Below are 22,412 nucleotides of genomic sequence, written 5' to 3'. Positions count from 1 at the left end.
TGCCTCTGTCTCTGCAGATTATAGGCTTGTACCACCACACCCAGGCCTGGGCCAACTTTCTCTACTATGGCTCTGTCATTTCTAGACCCACATCTAGAACACCTTACAATTCCAGCAGAGGCTGGATTCTGACCTGTAGGTCTTACATGTGTGTGTGTGTATGTGTGTGTGTGTGTGTGTGTGTGTGTGTGTGTGTGAGAGAGAGAGAGAGAGAGAGAGAGAGAGAGAGAGAGAGAGAGAGAGAGAATGTGAGAAGAAAACTAATAATGACCAAGATTAGCCTGGTGATCACCCTGGCACAGATAGTGCCAGACCCACAGCAGAACCCACAAAGGCAGCTCAGAATAGAAACAATCACCTGGTCTTTAGTGAGGACCTAAGTGCCTCCATTTACCTTCTTATCTTTATGGCAAATTATGATGGAATCCAGAGCATATTGTAGAAAAGGCATGTATAAATATCACTGAGCCAAGACAGAGCATAGGGTGGGAGTGTGTGATTCTAGGCAGAGGCTCCACCCATGAGCCACAACCCCAGCCCCTCATAAGGGGATCCTAGGGAGGGGCTATACCCCTGAGCAAGACCACCAGCCTCTCACTGGGGGATTCTGGACAGGGGCTCTACCCCTTAGCCACGCCCCAAGTTTCTCACTGGGGGATCCTCGGCAGGTGCTCCAACCCTGAGCCATGCTCTAACCCTGAAAAGAACTATTTTTAATAAAATACATTTACTTCTGAAGGCTATAAGAACAAAGAATGGGTTGATGCTCCTAATAGACTGTCTGGCATCTTGCAGAAAGAGACACAAATGCCATATAGGTCAAGTGCATGAGACCATTCTGCAACAACTGAAGACAAATGAGGCCTTTGCTCCAGGCCAGCAGGAGAAGCTGGTCTACAACCCAAGAAAAAAATGAAACACAGTAGGAGTGTCTCTTCCAGATCTGACAGGCACTCTACAAAAGGTATGGTAACCTAAAAGAGGGGCTCTGAAGGATGAAGAGGAGTTTGTTCATGATATTGGCCAGTAGAAGGAGGGTGTGGTAGTTTTCACTGCCTGCTTTTATAAATATTTATATCAAGGCAGAATATTGCATGTGGCCACTTTTGCTACAATACCAAAAAATGAATAGTCACGAGAGGCTGAGGGCTGACAAGGCTGTGATATTTACCTCTTGGTCACTTCCAGACATTTGAGGCCTCTGACTTTGCAGAAGTGTGACTCAGCACCACAAGCCTGAAAGTCCATCAGCCTAGGGATGACATCAGCTCTGGGATCCTGTGCTGTGAAGTAGCAGGAGGGACAAGGCTGAAAGAAGCTCCCCATGACAGGGGGGGGGGGGACGACACAGCAACAGTTCCCACAAGCACCATGGGCATGCTCAAGACAGACAAGACACAAGCTTCAGTTTTTTGGTCTTTCCCCACATTACAAGGAGCCATCTTTTGGTAGAATATGGATCATTTGAGGCGGAGGTGCAGCTCAGTGGTGGGGAACTTGCCTGGCATGTTTGAGGTCCTGGATTCTATCCCCAGGCCCCCCAAATAAAACACTTGGTTCAATACAGACAGGCACACCTGACTAACAGCACACAATGTCACCCTAGCTACTGGGGAATCTAAGGCAGGAGGATGTGAATTTAAGGCCAGTCTGCTCTACATCGTGAGTTGCAGGACAGTCAGGGCTATACAGAGAAAGCCTGTCTTTTATTTTTCAGGATTTAACTGCCTTTATTTTATGCTTAAAATATACATATAAAAGAGGGGTGGGAGAGATTAAGGGAAAATAAATAGACTGTGCCAAAACAAACACTTGAAGTTCTAGCCAGAGGTAAGACCCATAGTAAACGACCAACTGATGTTGGAAGGAGGTAAATTCGAGAAGTCTGATTCAAGCCTGTATGAGTGGTGTCTCATTAGTTCCAACTTTATTGTATCTTCAAGAACACTGGCATTCACAGTTGTCAGGTCCACTGCCACATGTGGGTGGGTGAGTGTGAGAAATGGCTCTCCATGCCTGGGGTGATATAGAGAGCTCCTATTGGAATTGGGTGGAGAACTGAGGAGACACGGGCACAGTCGTCACCAGCAGCTCACTTTACTTCACCTCCACTGCTGAGACCAGGCAGATTGGATTCGCCTTGTGTGCCAGCTCTTTCCTTAGCCTGGCTAGCTCCTCCTCTTCCTGTGCCTCTTCCTGCTGCCTGACTTCCTCCAACTGCTGCATTTTCAAGGCTTTCATTTCAGCCATTCTCTTTTCCGTCTCCTGCTGCTCCTTGGCTCTCTTCTCCATGGGCAGTTGAAAGGGTTCCTGAACTAGGGAACCAGAGAGGTTCTCAGCAACTGATTTCTTCTCTTTCTTGGGAACAAAGGGCTCCTGGAAGATGATGGTGTTTGGACGAGCCTTGAAGCAAGCGGCTTCCTTCTGCTGCTTCAGTTCTTCCTCTACCTGTTGCTTGCTCATCTCAGCCTTATAGGCACCTCTCTTGTCTGTCTCCAGGGAAAAAGTCTCAGCTTGAGTCACATTCTTTACCTTTTTCTCTGGCAAGTTAATGGTGTCACAGGAAGGGCCTTGAACTTGGGCACCTCCCCTTTCTGCATTTCTTTTATTTTCTCCTTCTGGAGCAACTGGCACTCTTTGTCCCAGGTATCAAAGGAGAAAGGGCACACCTCCATGTTTCTTGCCTCTGGGAGGTGAGGCTTATAAGGCACCCCATAATGTGGCACAGTTTGAGCTCTTTTCTATCCTATACCTCTAAGTGGATCTTTTAACCATGTGTAATTTTTCTATTGCTATATTTTATTCTTTTATAAAGTATTTGTAAACAAGTCTCATCGTGCAATATTAGAGAAACTCCTTGTATTAATGTTACCACCTTCCTCAGAATTGTAGTTAAGTACCAGGAAACTGCCAAAATTCTGGTGAGAGATGGTTTTCCAAAATTGTTAATATTTTATATTTAATACTTTAGGTATTTACTCATTTATTTTTGAGTCATGGTTTTATTATGTAGACCTGGCTGGCAAGGAACATGTTATATAAACCACACTGGACTCAAACTCACAGAGATCCTCCTGTCTCTGTCTCCTGAGTGCTAGGATTAAAGTAAAGGCATGTGCCACCAACCCTGGATGGAATTCATTTACCAAAATATCAATTTTTAATAAAAATTTTAATTTAACAACTGTCTAGTCATTTGTTGATTGTTTTCCTTAAATACCAACTCCTTCTCAGCACACAATCAACAGGAACCAGATCTAAGAGTTGGGAGCAGAGGCATGGGCTAATATGTCAGATTTTCTTTTAAATCCACCTACCTATGTGAAAATTTGATTCAGTGTGTTGTGCCCTGAGTAAGACCACCCCAGAGCCAATATCTGATGAAAGCACATGGGTTTGTCAATAACAAAACATGCCCAGGCTTTGTCTGTGGCCCACACTTAACATAGCGAGTGGAGGAGGATGCCCCCCAGCACTCACTCCAAGGAGTTTCCTATAAGAAAGATTTATGTGCAGAGAGTTACATATCTCGGGATTGGATGAAGGGGCTAGGGGTGAGGTAGTTCTTTGAAGTTACTGGCTGAACTATAAGGTAACTATGAGGTTACTAGTGGCTAACAGGATGCAGGGTATCTACAGAGACATATATCTTTTACTCCCTATGTCCTGCTTTTGCTGAACCCAGGATATATACATTCAGATTTATTGTTCCAGTCCTATTTTTCCATAAGTTCAATTTCTGGTTGGTTGAGTCCATTACTCCTCATATTCTGTTTTGCCAAGTCTAGGGTATATAGATTTATTGTTCCAGCCTTATCTTCCCATGAGTTCAACTTCTGGTCAGTTCTAAAATTGCTGGTCAGCAAATACCTTTAGAGGAGGGGGAGGGAGCATCTCTCAAGAGGGCTGCTGATTTTTCCCTTCAATTCCCTCCTCTCCTAGTAACTTGAGGACACCCAGTCATGGGTTGTCAATACCTAGTTTGCAAATATGTACCCTAAGTCAAGCGGGCCATTTTTATATCTTGGTTGAGGATCTGATATTGAGTTTGAGTCCTTTGCACCATTATTTGGGTGGTCTCGAAACTTTTTCTGATGAATTGCATCAGCCTGTTTATGAGGAAAGGCCCAAATTAATTAATTTGATTTGATTTAAGTTAATATGAGGGCTAGTAGCATTAGGGGTCCCAAAAGAATGGAGATTAGAGTTGTTAGCCAGGGGGAACTGTTATACCAAGATTCGAACCATCCCTGGCCAGCTTCCCTGTCCCTCTTTCACTTGTTGAGGTCTTTTCTTACTTTGGCCAGAGAGTCCTTAACCAGCCCAGAGTGATCTATATAAAAATATCATTTCTCTCCCAGTGCTGCACATAGTCCCCCTTGTTGTCAGACTTGGAGGTCGAGCCCTAGCCTATTCTGTAACATGACCTCTGAAAACAAGGTGAGGGATTCTAGCATCATCAGTTTAGTGGCATCCAAACAGGAATTATTGTTTAGATAAGACTTCAATGATGTAAGAGCCAACAGTAATTAGCAGAAGCAGAAGGGCCTAAAGCCCTGTGATGGCTGACAGAGTTCCTTATCCTGAAGGAACTTGGAAATGAAAATAGGACCAGTTATTATTTTATCTCAGGTTCTCTGTGACAAGAATTTTTTTTTGACCTAACATTCCAGAGGGAATAAGGGAGATGTTTTCATTTCTGTAATTATTTCCTGCTGATGATGTTGGTACATTGTTTTCAGGGCCCTGGAAAGCAAGAATATTAGCCAAAAGCAAGGAGGGGATTTAGAAGCATCTGGTTTATTGACCAGCTGAAGAAACAGCATTTAAATTGGCTGGATTGGTCCATATCAGCTTTCAGCAAGTCCATGTGCCGAAGGTTGAAGTTAGTAGCCAATGCCTGGATCTATCTGCCAGCCAAATTGAAGCCCGCTGAAACAGATGTAGACTAGAGACGAAAGTTAACTTATTTGGAATTTTTAGGCCCACAGCCTTAGTAAATATATTAGTATTATCCATCAGTACTGAAATACATATTGTAGAAAAAGCAGGTAACAGGAATCTATCTGTAAGTCTACATTCAGAAGATAACCAAAAGAAACCAAAAATTTTGAGCGCATAATCCAAACAGTAAGCAGTCATTACTCTATTATCTTATCAGAATCCTATTAATGTTAAATTCTGAACTTTTTAAGTTTTAATGCATAATGATAGTATGATAAAGGAAAGAAATTTTGTAGTATCTTTTATAAGAACAGCCATTCAAATTATGTTTAAAACCTGTTTGTCCCTTAATATGAAGCATGTAATGCAAACCTGTTTGTCTCTTTCTTTTTTTTAGGAGACCTAGTAGCTTTAATTATTTATTCATTGTTCAACAAATTAATAAGGTGGCTGCAACCCCATGGAAACTGGTTGCTTGATGTTGCTAAGCTGACAAAGTTGTAGCTACCTAATCGTCAATGCCATCAGAGATCTGAGAAGGATAAATTTTACCTGAGTACAGACTTCCAAATCTATTAAAGAATGGCAGAGACTATCCATTGCCCAGACTGCCATCATCCCAAGCTCCTGTTGTCTTCATAACCTTGGCAGGACAGGTGTCAGGACAGCATCAATCTTGGCTGCTGGGCCCATACTGTGAAAGTTCTTGTGAAGGGCCAACTTTGGGAAAGACTGAGCTTATCTTGTCAGTGTCTCATATGACCATTCTAGGCCAGATCCCTGGCAGTAGGTGTTGAGTCTGGGTGTCATCTTATCTTGTCATTGTTCCATGACTTCTTGGAAACCTTGGGAGTTAAAGCTAGGAACTGGGAGTCTCTGTTTGTTCTAGTGAGCTAGTAAGCTTTTTATCAAATAATTTAAATAATATATTCATTAGATCTTTGACAGGTTTGAGGACCATTGTCTATTAAATATATCTGAGCTAAACAAGTCTAAGCCTAATCTTGTAAACATCTCCAAGTTTGGTAACAATAACCAGGTCAATTTGTTATCCTGTAGATGCATTAGTCAAATGGACCTCTCAGGTTGTTTTCTTTTTTAATAGCTTATTGTTACATAAGAGTTAACAGTTTATGCTTTAAACTAGTACCTGGATAGCTGGGTGACTAGCATTAGCATGTATTCCTTAACAAGGAGGACATACAAACTCAGACATTCAAAATCAAACATACAAGTGGCCCCGTTTTTATCCATACCTATAGAGTACACAGACATTTTTAAAACTATAAACCTTTGGAGTCTCAGTGTAACAGCAGAATAGCAAAAGCAAGAGATCCAAAACATGTTTTATTTTTCATACATCTCAAATCATTTTTTATCATTACTTAAGTCTTTTAATGCTCAGAATTTGATAAATTTCTTTTACATATTCTAATAACTTGCATTTCATATATTTTCCTTCTTCCCAAAACATTCTTTTTATATTCCCATACCTAAAACCTTTATATTTTAGACCCCATATAAACTTTATTTATATTTAAATCTCATAACTTATTTAAAATTTAAAGTTTCATATTTTTATATCTTAAACTACTTCCTCAGACCCAGTACAGTATGTATTCAATCTCTAATGACATACTTAAGCCTTTAAATTTTTATAAAAATATTACATCGTAAAATATCTTTTTTCTGCTTAATTCACTAGTTATCTTCTACTTGGAATTTGATATGTTTTTTTCTTATCTTAACCAATAATAATTTGTAACTGATCCTCCTCAATGATGGCAAGTATTTGTAACCCATTTAACTGAAATGACCAAAATCCATGTATTTTGTGTGTATGTGTGGAAACAAAATTGCCCCGCCTGCAGTACTTCAACGGGTTCTCAACCACCCTAAGGAGGGAATGTAGGGACAGGAGATCCAAAGGAAAAGACACCAAGTCTAGATTCTGATCAAGGTGCTACTTTATTTCTCTTCCACAAAGGTTTATATAGTTCCGCAGGGTGGGGGGAGCAAGAAGCTGTCATCTGCATAAGGTGGGGCAAGCTAACAGGATGTTTGTATAGGATGTTTACAGGGTGAAAGGGTCAAGGGCTCTGACTCAATGTCCTGTTGCTAGGCAACCTGACTGTAAGCTGATCTAGTTCCCTGTCTTATGGGGGTCTGTACTTTTCCACTAACTAGAGATTCTGTCCTTGTCCCTGACACAAAATCAAAATTTTTAAAAACATAATGTATCTTTAACATTTTTTCTAAGCATTACCAGGACAGAGAAGGTTTAACATGGGAAGCTAATGATGAACTTGGCTTAGGAAGGAAGGGATGGGGATTTAGATTCAGAGTGTGCAGGCAGTAAACTCCCAACCGCCCCTATCCCCCCCCCCCCCCCACCACTGCCTGCCTGTAGAGAGAATGCATTTCCCCCCTCTGTGAGAGCCACAGGAGCCTCTCCTGCAGGCTAATACCAGCCCTGCCCATCCTGGCCCTGAGTCTGTTCCAAGCTCCTGTGAGGAAGGCATCTGCCCGCCCACCCAGGGCCTCTCTTGCAGGGTCTGCCTGCTCTGGGAATTCACCTCCCTGCTTTCTTGGGGAGGGCCCAGTCTCAGAACTTCCAAGTGATAAGCACTCAGCATGTGGCCCTGCTGATGAGCTTCCCTTGCCTTCCAGTGCTGTGGGCCTGATAGCAATAAGGGAAGCTAGTAGACAGAAACAAGAAACATTTACATAGACATAAGTGCCAGAAGGGCCAGTGGTGAAAGGGTTGATTCCCACCTTGATCAAGGAGAACAGTAGCTCTTATGGGAAAGGCAATCTAACCAGGATCAGGAGTTTCTCCTCTCTGCCTCTGTGTACCTTCACAGCGGGTCCTCCCCCTAGGGCAGGGTTTGTGGGAACCACAGGGAGCTCTTCCTTGGCCAGCATCAAAGGTTCCCTCAGGAGGCCAAGTAAACATTGGAAGAGACCCATTCTGCACCATTACAGCATTCAATTGATAATAGAACTTTATTCAATTATTACATTAAATTATAAATAGAAATAAGAAAACACTTATCTCTTTAATGAATGCATTCTCATTTTATTAACAAATTGAAAAAAAATACCATTTCTGTTGAATTTAATAATTTTATATTTTTTAAAGCTGAAGGGCACTCACACTAAGACCAGTCTCAAATTCATGAACCTCCTGCCTCAGCATCCCAAGTTGGTAGCTTTGGAAATATGCACCACCATACCAAATAAAATGTATTTCTCAAACTGGATGGTCAGATCTATGTACTTACATTTATAAGGTATATGTAATTGGAGTTTATATAGCTACTGCCAGGTTGCCCTCTCTAGAAGCAACTGCAGAGTTTAAAATGAAACATAGGTCTGTTTTCCAGTTTCCTGTCTCAAACCTTGCACTTGTGTCTTTCATAGGGTCCTACTGTTATTGAGTGGAAGTTTGCATGAACAAAGCTCTAGATAGATACTTTGATGAAGGTAGAACTTGCTACCTCCTTTCAATATTATCCCAGCCCCAAATCATTCTTCTATCTTGGCAACTGATTCAACAACACCTTTGTTGGGGATTTTGCTGGGCTTCAGCTGCATGACCGCACATGCACAGTTCAGGAGCTACACAAGGGGTCTGGGGTCTTGTGTCTTAAGTCATCACTATGCGCTGGTGATTATGTATGCCTCACGAAATCTAGCATGCATGGTGTAGCTCTGTAAGCTCATCTGCACCCTTAAAGAACCAGACACAGACCTCACCTCCTCTCTATCTGTTTTGTTCTCTCTCTTCACCCTCCACCCACCATCTTTCTCTCTCTCTCCTTCCCCAGGCCTGGTTCTCTTGTCCCCCCCCAACCCTCTTCCTCCTAATAAAGCTCTGATACTGATACTGGGGTTTGTCATGGCCATGACTTTTCCTCACAGTAACCAGTGCTGGTAACGGGTGCAGATTATCATTATTCCAACCTTCAGAACCAAAAGTTACCCTGATGGAAGACAGAGGAGGCACATCTTGAGAAGCCTCACAGTAAGACTAAAATAAAATCTGTTTTCCTGGACACAAACTGTTTTCCTCCTTTCTCTTCTGCATGACAGTTCTTATCTTAGATATGATAAAATGACTCAAACATATGCTTTTGACATTTCTCAGCCATGAGCCACTAAGCCATTTTACATGCCAAATGTTTACCAAACCACGTGGGCAAGTGAATGATAAGGGTGCAGTCCCGCTGATGCAAGCTCCTTGTCCATGCTGAGTCACAAGAATGCCAAGCTGATGACCTGATACAAAATCAACATTGTTAGGTACCACTTCCTCACTGGGACTCAACACAGCCAGTTCTGCGGAATAGAAGTCAACTCTAATCTAGCTGTCTGTGGAATTGACTTGACTAGGGTCCCTGTCCCATACCAGCAGCTGTGTGATTTTGAGAAAGAGACTATTTGGTTGTCATTTTAATTTTCTCCTTTTTGCAATAAAGCAGCACAATCTGGTGGCCTTCCAGAGGGCCAAATGGGTTTTCTGCTAAGGTAAGAGGATGTGAGGCTAGGTCAGGTTAAGATGAGGCAAGGTGAGACAGTACAAGAACTATGGGATGGTAGGTGTGCAGCTCTGGCCACAAGGCCTCCCTCTGTCATTTATGAGCAGACTACCTAGGCCTGAGTATCCACTTGTCCTGTGCTGATCTGGAATTCTGAGATATGCAGACCCCAGTGTTGAGAGGCTCCACAATATCTGTTCCTTTGAGACACTGTAGACATTTCTCACCAAAGCCACATCCCACCAGAAAATGCCAGCCTCCAAATAGAGCCACATGCAACACATCCAATCATAAATGGCATGTGAGGCTTAAGCCCGCCCCTGAAGCACTCTGGCCCAATGAGCATCCGGGCAGAGACTCTAATCCTCCCCCATTCCACCTTGGTTTTCCTGCCTGGGACATTGAGCATGCTCAGACTTGAGGACGTTAAGGAAATCCTGAGGAGCTGCTGAGCCTTTGTGGAGGAGGTCTCTGGAGTTTATCTGGTGAGGGCAGTTCCAGGCCAGGGTGGCCAGGCTCAGGGTCTCCTCGGAGTCTGGACTTCCTCACAGACCTGGTTCTGGGGAGGCTGAGGTGAAGACAAACCTGCCTTCTTGACAGCAGTCTCCTCTTAGAACAGGTCTAGTGAGGCTGTCTTCTCAGAGCCTGGAGACTCCTCACAGCCCAGTCCTCATGAGGCTGAGATGGCCTCAGTGAAGATCCAGGATGGCAGGATGCAGTTCTGAAAAAAATTATAGGCTTTCATCCAGATTATTATGGGCTTAACGTTTTCTGTATTTCTTTATTTCATGTTAGTACCTGTGGGATCTGCAATATCCCCTTTCTCATTCCTTATGTAACTTTAATAATCTTTCATTTTTCTTTGCTAGTGTGCCTAGAGATTTATCAGTGTTGTATAGATATACGTCTTTTTCTTTCCTTTGTCATGTTTATTTTCAATTGATTGAATTTTAAAAATTGACTAGGGGCTTCTTATTCACTTTCTTTTTAGTATTTATATAAAATTTATGTCATAGATTACAAATCTACTTAAGTCAGGTGTTAAGTATTTCATATCTATAACCCAAGCCCTTGGGAATCAGTATTCTATGAGTTTGAGAACAGTGTGGGTCACACACATAGCTCTGGATACACTGCTACAGAGTGAGAGATCTTATTGTAGAACATACAAACAAAATCCAAATGTATTCACTTTCATATAAAGTCATTTAATGTTTTAGTTTTTTCTAATCATGGTTTAGCTTATTCCATAAATTTGGTTATATTTTATTTCCACTTCAATACTTTTACCTTCGCTATGACTTTCTATTTTAATTAATTGATTATTTTAAGAATGAAATATTTAATTTTCATTTATTGGGGATTATCAAGATACTGTTCTGTTATTAACTTGTATTTTAATTTCCCTGTAGTCAGATTGCCCACATCACTTTATATCAGGTTTTTAAGTTTATTTAAACCTGTTTAGTAGCTTGTAACGTGGAGTATGTTGAAAAGTGACTTGTGTGTTCTGGAAATGCTGTCTTAAGCTGTCATTTGAGGACGTGTTCTGTAAATGTCTGTCAGGTGAAATTGATTGACAGCAGTGTTCATGTTCTCCTTGTCCTTAATGACTTTCTCTGCTTTTCATTCTTTCTTTTTCTCTTTTTACTGTAAAAGAACTTAATTTGGTTATAATTTAAAATTTTCTTATTACCAAATCTTGTCATGTGGATATATCAGGAGTTAAATGGAATTTTCTATTCCATATACAACATCTTAAAGCCTTGTTATATAGGAACTTCTGTCCCTATGTCAAAATTGTACTGAATTATTCAATATGGTCATGTTCTTTAAAACTCTAAAACCTCCTTCATTTGACAGCTTCTTATTGTTTAGTTCATATCAACAAATGGTAGAAAGTGAAAGTCAATTTTTTTATGCATGCATTGTATTTTTTATTGATTCTTTGGGAATTTCATACCGTACACTCTAATCTCACTCCTCTCCCAGACCCTCCATATTTGCCCCAACCTCTTGTAGAGTCCCGTCACAAAGGAAAGCAAAAAAGGAATAAAAATAAGATAAAAAATAAACAATAATAAAAAAAGAAGAAGAAAACAGTAAAGCACTTTGGTCCCCCAGCCCCCAACTTTCCCACCTCTCCATCATCTCTACACCATCATAGTGGCATTGGGAGCTGCTGTGTGTCATGCAGGTCTAGTATTGATGGTGTACTGAAGCCACGGTCCTTGAACCTGACCAACATCCCATTACACAATGAATATTTGCAAGGGAAGCTGTTGGACTTTCCCTCCTTTTGTTCTGTCGACTCCCATCTCCAACTTCAATTGTGGATTTGTCAGTTTCCATCCACTTTCTCATCTAGGTTGTAGGATTCGTAGTTATATACTTTTCAAGGGGAGTGTTCTGTCTGCCTGAGAAATTAATCCCCTTTCAACACACACATGTATAATATTTGTGTTATTCAGAGTAGATACTTTCCCTGGTAAAACTTACTGTTCAGCAGTTTACTTTGGTAGCAGCATGGGTACTAGAGTGTTTTTAAGAATTCTGCCTTTTCCTGCCTCATTACTCTGACACTCTGCCCATACATTTGTTTTCTATACATCATAGAGTGAAATCCTGTGTTGTTTATCTTCTCTGGTGATTTCTCCCATCTAGAACTTTATGTTTAATGCAGTTACATTGTTAGTTTGAGTCTTCTATCTTGATTGTTTTCAGTTCTCTGTTTCTGTCCAAAATGTCTTTTGTGTCTGGTTTTGGGTTCAGTTTATCATTCTATTTATCCCCTCACCAAGTTTGTTATTTAGACATCTTTTAGTGGCAGACGCCTTTAATCCCAGCACTCGGGAGGCAGAGGCAGGCGGATCTCTGTGAGTTCGAGGCCAGCCTGGGCTACCAAGTGAGTTCCAGGAAAGGTGCAAAGCTACACAGAGAAACCCAGTCTCGAAAAACCAAAAAAAATAAAAAAATAAAAAATAAAATAAAAAAAATTAATAGCTGCTTTTCAGGCACTGAGGTCCTGAGAGCTACTAATCTCAGAGCTCCTTCCTTGCTAAAAATGCCAGAAAGCTGCCAGACCTCTGGAGCTCATCCATTATGTATTATATCAGCTGAGCCAAATAATAGTTTATGTTTTACAGATTATTTGTGTCAAAATTTCTGCCTTTTGTTATGGTGGAATTCAAGACTTTTGTAAACCTCTCTTAATTAAATACACATGATGAATGACAATATGGTGATGGAACACTGTGCCTTTTAGTGACTGAAACTAATGAAATGCTAAGAAATCCTTATAAAGTTTAAATTTTATGCAGATTTATTTGTATCAACTCTGTACAACTCAGGTGTCTTGCATGATCCAACTATTTTATATTTCTCTGGCTCTATCTTTTTATGGTTCTGGGTTCCAGAATGACTTTATGGTACTTACATTCTGTTTGGTCACAATCCTTTTTTCTTACAACTGAGAGTATGAGATGAACTAACATCATGTACTGCATGGGTGCAAGCCTCTCTGCCTCCCTGGGTCCATAAAATAAACTGAGAAATTATGAAACAATGATTTGAAAATTGCACATATGTATTTAGACATGTAGGTATGTACACATGAGTGCAGTTCCCACAGAGATGAGAAGAGGCTCCAGATTACCTGGAACTAGAGATATTGGTGTTTGATTTTGGGTCACGGTGATGGGTGATGGAAACTGAACTCAATTCCTATGAAAGAGTACAGGGTGCACTTTTCTGTTAGGCCAACTCTAACCCCATCATTCAAAAACCTTAAGAGAAGTTTGGAAGATAGTAAAAATGTAGTTATTATGATTAGTTGTATAAAAATATATGAGCCCTTGTGCAAATAAGTAATTCTTTTTCTGTTTTTTTACTTCTAAAATTAATCTTATTATTCTGTATATTTTAATTATAAAAAATAAGTCATTTGTTTCTGTACACCACCTTGTTTCCCAGTTATACTCCCTTTATTTAAAATATTTCCCCTCACACTTCCTCAAAAAAATTTAACCCCTTTTTCCTATTTTTCTAGATTCCATTTATGAGAGAAGATATGTGTTAATTGTTTTTGGAGAGTTGTCTGTTTCTCAACTTGATATATAGTTGGAACAATTTTCTTGAGAATTATACAAATTTTTTCTACAATTTTTATTTTGAATTATCTTGCATTATTTATACATATTGTGTTGTTTTTCATCATTCATATAATGGTGGTCATCTGAGCTCATTCCCTGAATCATCTATTGCAGGTAGTACAGTGGTAAAAAATTACACACAAACTCACCTTACATATGTAGTGATTCACTGTCATTAATTTCGATCACTATGCACACCCAGGAGTGGTACAGCGGGCATGTCTATGTTAAATTTTCATTCATAACCATCGTTATAGCGTCCACAGTACCTGTAATGTTTTAGTTTACAATGAACATGGCGTATATGTTCTTGTTCCACCTCCTTTGCAGCATTTAAAAAATTACATTGGGTGAAAAATGTAATCATTTTAAAGACACTTAAAGCTGGAATTATGGGGCAATCTGAATATTATTTTACTAATGTGACAAATGGGTCTGGGGCCCAAGAAAATGACCACAGAGTCTATAGTATTTGAGCCAGGCTGTAAGTCCTGCTGACAATTTATTCTATTGAAATATTTGCCATGCATTATTCTGAGTGGTCAGAGCTGGACCTCATATTACTTCATGGCTGGTGACCTCAAATTGGTCCATTTGGTAAGAAGAATGTACTTGTGAATACCTACTTTAACTTTGCACCCATATTTGTAGTTCATATATTTGTTGGCATGTGAGATACTGTCTCAGATATGCTGATTGTGAAAAATTGTTTTCATCATGCAGAAAATGAAACTCTGCTCTCTATCTTCTACCATACACTAGCTCTGCACCAAATGTGCCATAGACCAGATACCCTGAAAATGCCAAAGGACACAGTAGAGAAAATACTCCTACTGCTAAGCACAGGTAAGGATTTTCTGAATAGGACTCTTGTCCAATAGTAAATGAGACCAAAAATCAACAAATAGGATCTCATGAAATTAAGACATTTTATTTCAGCATAAGAAAATATAATTTAAGTGGTAGCATACAGAATATGAGAAAGTTACTCGTGTAATGGTGGCATGAGCATTATTGCGTAATTAACTTCCTTCTGATCTGGTGAGGCTTGCACTATAGGAAGGAATTAGTACCTGCTACTGTGTACCTGGTCAAAAGACACTGGCTTGACAGGTCATAGCCCTTTAGATGATGCTACTATTGTTACTTAGTGTAGTAGCAACTGCTTTGTAAATATTTTTGTTTTGCACATAGATCTCTTCAGCTCTCAGTCTTGGCCAAAGGTTCTCTTTCTGTGGTTTGCAGCAGCAAATGCACAGCCTCATAACTTCAAAATGTTGAAATGACCATGAATGCTCATTCCTAAATGGGACCTGTAGATCAACCACTTCCCCTAGGATAGGAAACATCCTGGAAGTTGGTTCTGAATGTCCTGACTGAGCATGAGGGAACTGCTGTGACATGCTGTCCTTTGGACATAACATAGCCATTCCTCACTCACAAGAGTTGTGATCACCTGCAGCTTCAGGTGACCGTGTTCAGGACTGACTGTGAACATAGCTATCTGTCCCAAACCAGACAGCTGGAAGAGGCAGCCTGCTGGTGGAAGATAAATCCTACTGAGCCTCTGTCTCAGTACAGAAAATAAAAAGGAAGCTAGAAGTTGGCCTTTTGTATTACTTATCATTTCCCCTTTCTTTATGTGTCTGCCTCCCAGGGAAGACTGTGATTCCTATTCCCTCAAATGAATGAGTTTATTGAGGTTAATACAGGTGTATAGGTATGGGATAACTTATAGGAATATGAATAACTCTAATGTGTGGCATCACAAAGGCTCTCATTAGAATGGGTGACTCATGAGGACTAGAACTCTGAATGTGTCTGCATGACTTGTTTGCAGCTGAATGGGACAGAGGGTCTCCTTTCTTCAGTTCTCCTTAGTTATCACCCATTTAACATTGGAAGTGGAAGGGCCTTGTTAATCCTGTAAGTTTCAGCTTTCCCAGCCATGATTTAATTGCTAGATATTATGAACCTCTTCTCTTTTCTCATAGAACTTTCTGAGACTTAAGGGAATAGTCCTGCCCAGGGAAGAGCACACCAGTTGGATACTCAATATCAAATGGTCATTCCTGAAAACATATATGCTAGCCATACAGAATGATTGGTTTACATTTAGGAAATATAACTATATGTATGTATATACATATATCTTCATACACACACACACACACACACACACACACACACACACCTGGGTTTAATCCTGGTCTACTTTCACTTTAGGTGCTTAGCATGGGCTTTTTCAGGGGCCTTGTTGGCCTGGGGTACTTTCAGGGTGTGTCTGTATCTAGTCAGCTTTTGTGTTAGAGTTAAGCTTGGTTACATTGATATTCGGGGACTGTTGGTACCTGTTTCTCGTTATGGTTGAAGCGGGGGATACTTTTGAGTGGAGGTTTGACTGAAGCTATTTTGTATTTGTAATCTGCCTTGGATTATGCTCAGCCGTTCTGAATAAAAATAATATGTGGATATTGATAGAAGACTGTATTTATTGTGTTTCTCTTACATCTCAAGTATATTCTGAGGAACATTGGCTCTTTCAAGGGAAATGGGCACAGACACCAACACACAGCGCAGACTCCAGATGAAATAAACTACATATAACACAAATAGAAAGGTGAACTAGGGAGGAGACAGTGGTGCTTGGGGAGTCCTTGCTGCTGCATTGGTGACTGTGGCCACCATGTGCAAATTGTTGCTTCTCAGTAAAGATAACAAAATCGAGTCCCAACAAGGACTCTGCTGCCTTTCCTTCCTTCTGTGGTCTGCTCCCATGAAGGCATATCACAGGCAGTTAATTTAACAGCAGAGGCTGGTCCTCCTTTGATCTAGAGGCTGCCTTGATAGGCACATGAGGGATGTACAGATCTTCATGATGCCTCTTATGCAGTGTGGGTATGGTGTCCTGTCCTATATGTCATTCATGGCATGCACTATGAGGGTGTTCCTCTTGTCCTTGCTATGGAAACACTTCTCAAAATGTCATTTGTCTTCTACCTTGAAAACCCCTGGAACAATGAACCAATCCTTTGTGATCCCTTTCAAGAATCCCTTTCAAGATCCCTTTCAAATGTCCACTCACTGATGTGAGATAATGTCTTCCCACAAAGAATGTTTGCACTGACTTACCAGATTGATTCCTGTACATGTTATTATTGTTGTGAATCACAGCCCACTTTAATAGAGTGAGCTGCCAACCTGTTACGGGCACACATGTAACCATGACAATGATTCCTTGTGTAGTGTCACAGAGGCCAGGCCACACTCTGTTCAGTGAAGCACAAAGGTGGTCAAGCTATGCAGATGTCTTTGTACTGGTAATTAGGGAAGGTGCCCGAAGGCTACAGTTATCATCATTACTCAGGGGCAACATCCCACCCAATTGTCATGTCCTACTACAGAAGCTCACTGCTGAGAAGAGGAAGGTCATTGGAGAAGGGACAGACTCAGTCCATATGTATATGGTTCAAATACTGTTCTATCATTTCTGAGACTCAGTTTATTATCAAGAGTCTCTCATTATGAAGCTTTTATTGTGCCATCCGTAGTACCTGGGTTTGGGGAACAGAGCTGTTTGAAATTTGCCCTCCAGCCTGTCCCTTCACCATCATTAAACACACCTTGAAGTGGAATTGACCAGAAAGCAGAAAGCCATGAGGCTGTCCCTACCTCCTCTCATCATGGTAGTTGATGACTTCTGAGGCTGTCACTCACTGGATAGCAGTGTAACAGCAGTTGATCCTGTCCCATTTGGAAAGTGGAGTCCTGGGACAGGTGCTGACTCTGCCTCAGCTGTTGTCATCTTTTCTAACAAACACAAGTGGAAATTAGTAGTAGAAAACAATGGACATATCCCACTCTGGGCATTCCCCTTCCCAATCTCCTACTGTCCTTTGACTTCATGCCTCTGTCCCTCCCTGAAAGTTTATCCCTCAAGGCTGGTCTCAGATTTCCAGCAATCCTTCTAACTCAGGGTCCTCATTATTGGGTTTGTTTTTATTCTTCTTTGTGGGATGACTCATCCCTAACAGGCTTGAGGGCCACCTGCCCCATGGAAGTGAAAGATACTTTCTGAGAGCCAGCCTGGGTCTGCCTAATGGTCATGGCAACAGCAGTTGAAACATGATCTGGAAATGACCTGGATCAATGAGAGACAGCATGTCACACCAGCTGATGCATATTCATCAGACCTCCCCCCATGGAGGGGTGGAGGGTATATAAGGCTTGCCTCTAACTGAATAAACTGACCTTGTTGGTTCCACATTCTCCCTGAGTCTGTGAGGTTTGACTCTGTCTACTTGGCCCCTCCCACAAAGGGAACAACAGCAAAGGACCCTGCTACACTTCTTTACCATGGATGCTTTTTTCTTGCCCTAACGCAACATTTGAAGGGTAGTGGGAAGGAGGCATCTTAGCTCTCTGAGGAGTTAGTCAAGATATCACAGTGTTCCATTCGTCTGTCTTATTGCAGATGAAAACCTACAGTTAAGAATTGTGGCATGCAAAAAGAAAGAAAACAAAACTGAGTTAAATCTTTTTCTACTGGTCCTCAACCAATCAAATCTCAGTTATAAAAGAAAAACTTTGGGGAAATTGTTCCTGTGATTTCTAGATGAAGTGTAAGCATTGTGCTACCCTCAAAACCTAACAGGATTTAGGGAGGGTGGCCTCAATTAAACCAGCTATCTAATCACAGAGCTTGAAATCCTTTTCCTGTCTGCAGCAGCAGAATCTGGAAGAAGAGAAGTTATACAGTTGCCCAGCAGAGATGCCCCTTTGCTGTCTCAACCTGGATGCCTGTTGCAAAAGTTGCAGTAGGAACAGCCCACTGGAAATCTTCTTGTCAGCATCATTGGAACCTGGGAACCCACAATTTCCTGCTCTTCACCAAGTTCTGGATAGCTAGTAAGCATTGTTAGACTTACTTGATGGGGGGTGATTTACTATAATCTGAAAGGGCAGTGGAGGAGGAAGGAGAAACTGAAAACTTACCTGTGCTTGGTGTCAAATGGTATCTGAGGAACTTAACATGTGACATAGATTGTAGATCTCCATCTAAGAAAGATGCTGAAACATCTACACATTGTTAGTAACATCTTAGACAACATCAGTGCTCTAGAAGCATGGAAGTTCCATGCACAGAGTGAAGCATGATCAAGCATGCCCCACCTCACTGTAATAGTGCTATTACCCCATCATAAAGGATGAGGGCACCATCAGTGTTGTGCCACAATACACACATGCTTGTTTCTATACAACATACACAAATATGTGCCCACATTCATACATTTAAAAACATGTATGTGTCTACACCTTTGCATGCACACACACAGACACAGACACAGACACACATACACACACACACACAGAATTATACTTTGAATTCTATTTAGATGTATAATAAATTGGCATAACAAGAAATTAAAAAGAAACAAACAACCTTTGTGGCATTGGTATGCATGTGTATGGTATGCATGTTGTATGCAGAACTATGAGTATAGTTATGTGCATATTTTTATAAGTATCTATATGATATACCTAATATGTAAAACCATATCTAACTGCATATACATGTGTATATAAATATAAAGATAAACTGAAATCCCAACTTCCAGACACCAGCCAAGGAGGCAGCAGAACTTTCCCAGTGGCCAGCTTGATGTGTCAGCTCTTTCCTGCCTTCAACTCTGAGTGCCTGTTATGTTTATTAACAGTATCATTCATTTGAAACAAAATTCTGCACAAATTTTTCACAATGCCCTTTAATATTAAAATATTCTCTAACTTTCAGAACCACAAGAAAACACTCTAAGGCAGAAAGCCACGAGTTGATCATGAAAAGTACCAGGGAATGGCCAATGAGATGGCTAGTTGGGTGGAAGGAAAGAGCTGACTCCTCCTAATTTCTTCATTGACCTCCATATGAACAGAATGACAGAATGGCATGGTGTGTATTCTATGTTCATTCTCTCTCTACCATATGTATGTATTTATTTCCTCATCACAAAATAGATAGATGTTATTATATTAAATACCAATCAGAAAATGTCTATACATTCATCATATGAAATACTTATTTTTAAAATAATGAAAAAAAATCTTATGCAGCTCACAACTTTTGTAACTCCAGGACCAGAGGTTTCGACACCCTCACACAGGCATACATGAAGGCAAAACACCAATGCACATAAAATAGTGAATAAACAATTAAATATTTGTAGGAACTAGTGGGGTCAGGAGCCCTACAAGCATCCCACAGAACTTACTGACCTAGGCTCATAGTGACTCAGAGACTGAACCACAAACTTGGGAGTATGCATGGGACTGAAGTATGTCCTCGGCATATATTTTACAGTTGTATAACTTGGTCATCTTGTGAGACTCCTAACAGCGGGAGCAGGCTTGTCTCTAATGCCTGGTTTTGGGACCCATTCCTCCTACTGAATTGCTATGTCCTGCCTTAATTTAAGAAGTCCTGCTTAGTCTCACGACAACTTGATATAACTTGGCAGGCAGATATGCCCTGGAGGTCTGCACATTTTTGAAGAGAAAAAAGAGAAGGAGGAATGGATGGGGAGCAGGAAGAGTGGAGGTTGGGGGAAGGACTGAGAGGAGAGGATGGAGGAGAAATTTTGGTTAGGATGTAAAAAAATAAATAAATAAATAAATAAAACCAAATTTATTCCAAAAGTGGGAGAATATTGATGGTTATCATATTTAAATTTGAGATACTAAAAGAATGTCCCTCCAGAGACAATGCCACTTATTCTAACTTTATAATGTGTTTGCAGTTGTACAGCGATTGCTGGGGATGTCTTTCTGTATGCTGTGAATGTGTTGCTCTGAGTGATTAATAAATAAATGCTGATTGGACAGTAGCCAGGCAGGAAGTATAGTATAGGCAGGATAAGCAGAGAGGAGAATGCTGGGAGTGGAAGGCTGAGTCAGGAGAAGCCACCGCCACCATGAGAAGTAAGAACAAGATACCAGTAAGCCACAAGCTAAATGGCAACTTACAGATTAATAGAAATGAGTTAATTTAAGATATAAGAACTAGATAGCAAGAAGCCTGCCGCGGCCATACAGTTTATAAGTAATATAAGTCTCTGTGTGTTTACTTGGATCTGAGCTGCTGAAGGAGCTGGGTAGACACAGGAAAACTCCAACTACAAGGGATAATTAAATCATGTTAGGCATAATTTTGAGCTGGTCTAATACATAATGTGTTTGTGTTGTACTCTGAATAATTATATAATGTTTAGGCAATATTAAGACCTGGATATTGTTTTACATTTGGAAATTAGTCATGACATCAAAAGATATAATTGTGTGTCAAGTTGACAAGTGTGCAGTTGTGACAGCTATTTTTGTTTGTCAAATTTATTACATCTGAAATTCATTAAACCCCAAAATGGAGGGGCATGCCTGTGAGGTATTTTTGCTTAATTTGAAGAGAGAAAATCCACATGTAATCCTGATCTTTGCATTAGAAAGACATTCTGTTAATCTGGATATTGATGGGGAAAGAAACACCTATAACTCAGATGTTTTGAGCCCCAAAACCCCACTTGTAATCTCAGCCAGGCCTTGTGCTGGAAGCCCATATAAAGAAATGGAAGAAGGGAGTTTTCTCTTTAGCTGCTTGCTCTCACCTTGCTAGCATGTCCATGCCTTCACTGGCATTGGAGCCAACTGTTTTGTGATTCCAGACTATACTGCTGATGGGCTGAGACATCAATCATACTGGACTGAGCAAGTACTGGATTCGAGGACTTTGCCATTATAGCCAGCCAATGTTCAATTAGCTGGACCACAGCCTCTAAGTCATTCTAAAACATAGCCTTTTGTATATATGTATAGAAATTCAGTTACCCCATAAAACCCTAACCAATGCACCAGACAGGTATAGAATTTTTAGAGTAGTTTGGGCCTGAAATTAACTCTGAGTCCCATGGATGGGAAATCCTTGTGCATCTCAAGTTTCCTGGAACTTAATGAGATACATTCCAGCCTGTGAGTTCAGGGTTTATAGGAGTGTGAAACCTCACCTGCCTAAAGAAGAGTCTCAGAGTGAAGTTTGAAATTGCATTTTATTCATAAATTACATTCATTTTACTCAATGGGTCTTTCAAAACAGCAGTCCTTATATACAATGTATAGCCATAGCAAACTATTAAAACAATGACAAGAATATAAGACATAACAAAAATTAACAAAACCTTAAACCAAAATGAAAAAAAACAAAATCTAAAGCATAAATATCCCAACATATAAACAAAAAAATTAAGCACATTTCAGGATCACTTGGAATTTCATTACGGGAGAGCAAATGAGGTGAGGAACTAGCTTATTCTCTGCAGTGAATTATCTTCAGCAAAACTTGCACATGACATGGCTTCAAGTCAGCTTGCACAAGTCAGCTTCAGCACTGCACTGGAGAGAATCTTATGCTTTTGGGTGTGGTCTGTCTGGATGGCAGTGTGATGTTAACACAGTCTTCCTTGTCAGATTTCCCATCACATATGGAGTCAGCTTGTCAAAGTCCTTGATAGGAAGCTGACAGAAGAACTCTTGCTCACCCACATGTCCTCTTCGTTTTGTTTTGCCCGTCACTGGGGCCACGTGCTGATGGATGTCAGGGTTCTTAGTAATTTGTGTTGTGCCCTCTGAATCTCAGACTAAATGTGATACAGTCTTTTATTTGGGAATAGTGAGCCACAGATGTGGATCAGATTGTGGATGGATCGCCTGATGGTAGGTTGATATTTACCTC

General features: G+C 40.6%; 1 protein-coding gene across 1 annotated transcript in view; it reads left to right on the top strand.

Moving 5' to 3' along the window:
- The first annotated feature begins 215 nt into the window (after positions 1-215).
- The window catches only part of LOC102925359 (vomeronasal type-2 receptor 116-like), a 119,500-nt gene continuing 97,303 nt past the window's right edge, over positions 216-22,412 (top strand). Inside the window, exons 1-3 of the mRNA XM_076560909.1 lie at positions 216-964; positions 14,360-14,482; positions 18,363-18,544. The gene's annotated coding sequence lies outside the window, so the exon portion shown is untranslated. The remainder of the gene's footprint in view (positions 965-14,359; positions 14,483-18,362; positions 18,545-22,412) is intronic.

Source organism: Peromyscus maniculatus, chromosome 23 (assembly GCF_049852395.1).
Source record: "Peromyscus maniculatus bairdii isolate BWxNUB_F1_BW_parent chromosome 23, HU_Pman_BW_mat_3.1, whole genome shotgun sequence".
NCBI classification, from domain to species: domain Eukaryota; kingdom Metazoa; phylum Chordata; class Mammalia; order Rodentia; family Cricetidae; genus Peromyscus; species Peromyscus maniculatus.
Note: the sequence above shows the minus strand (reverse complement) of the source record. Positions and strands in the feature narration are given on the sequence as shown.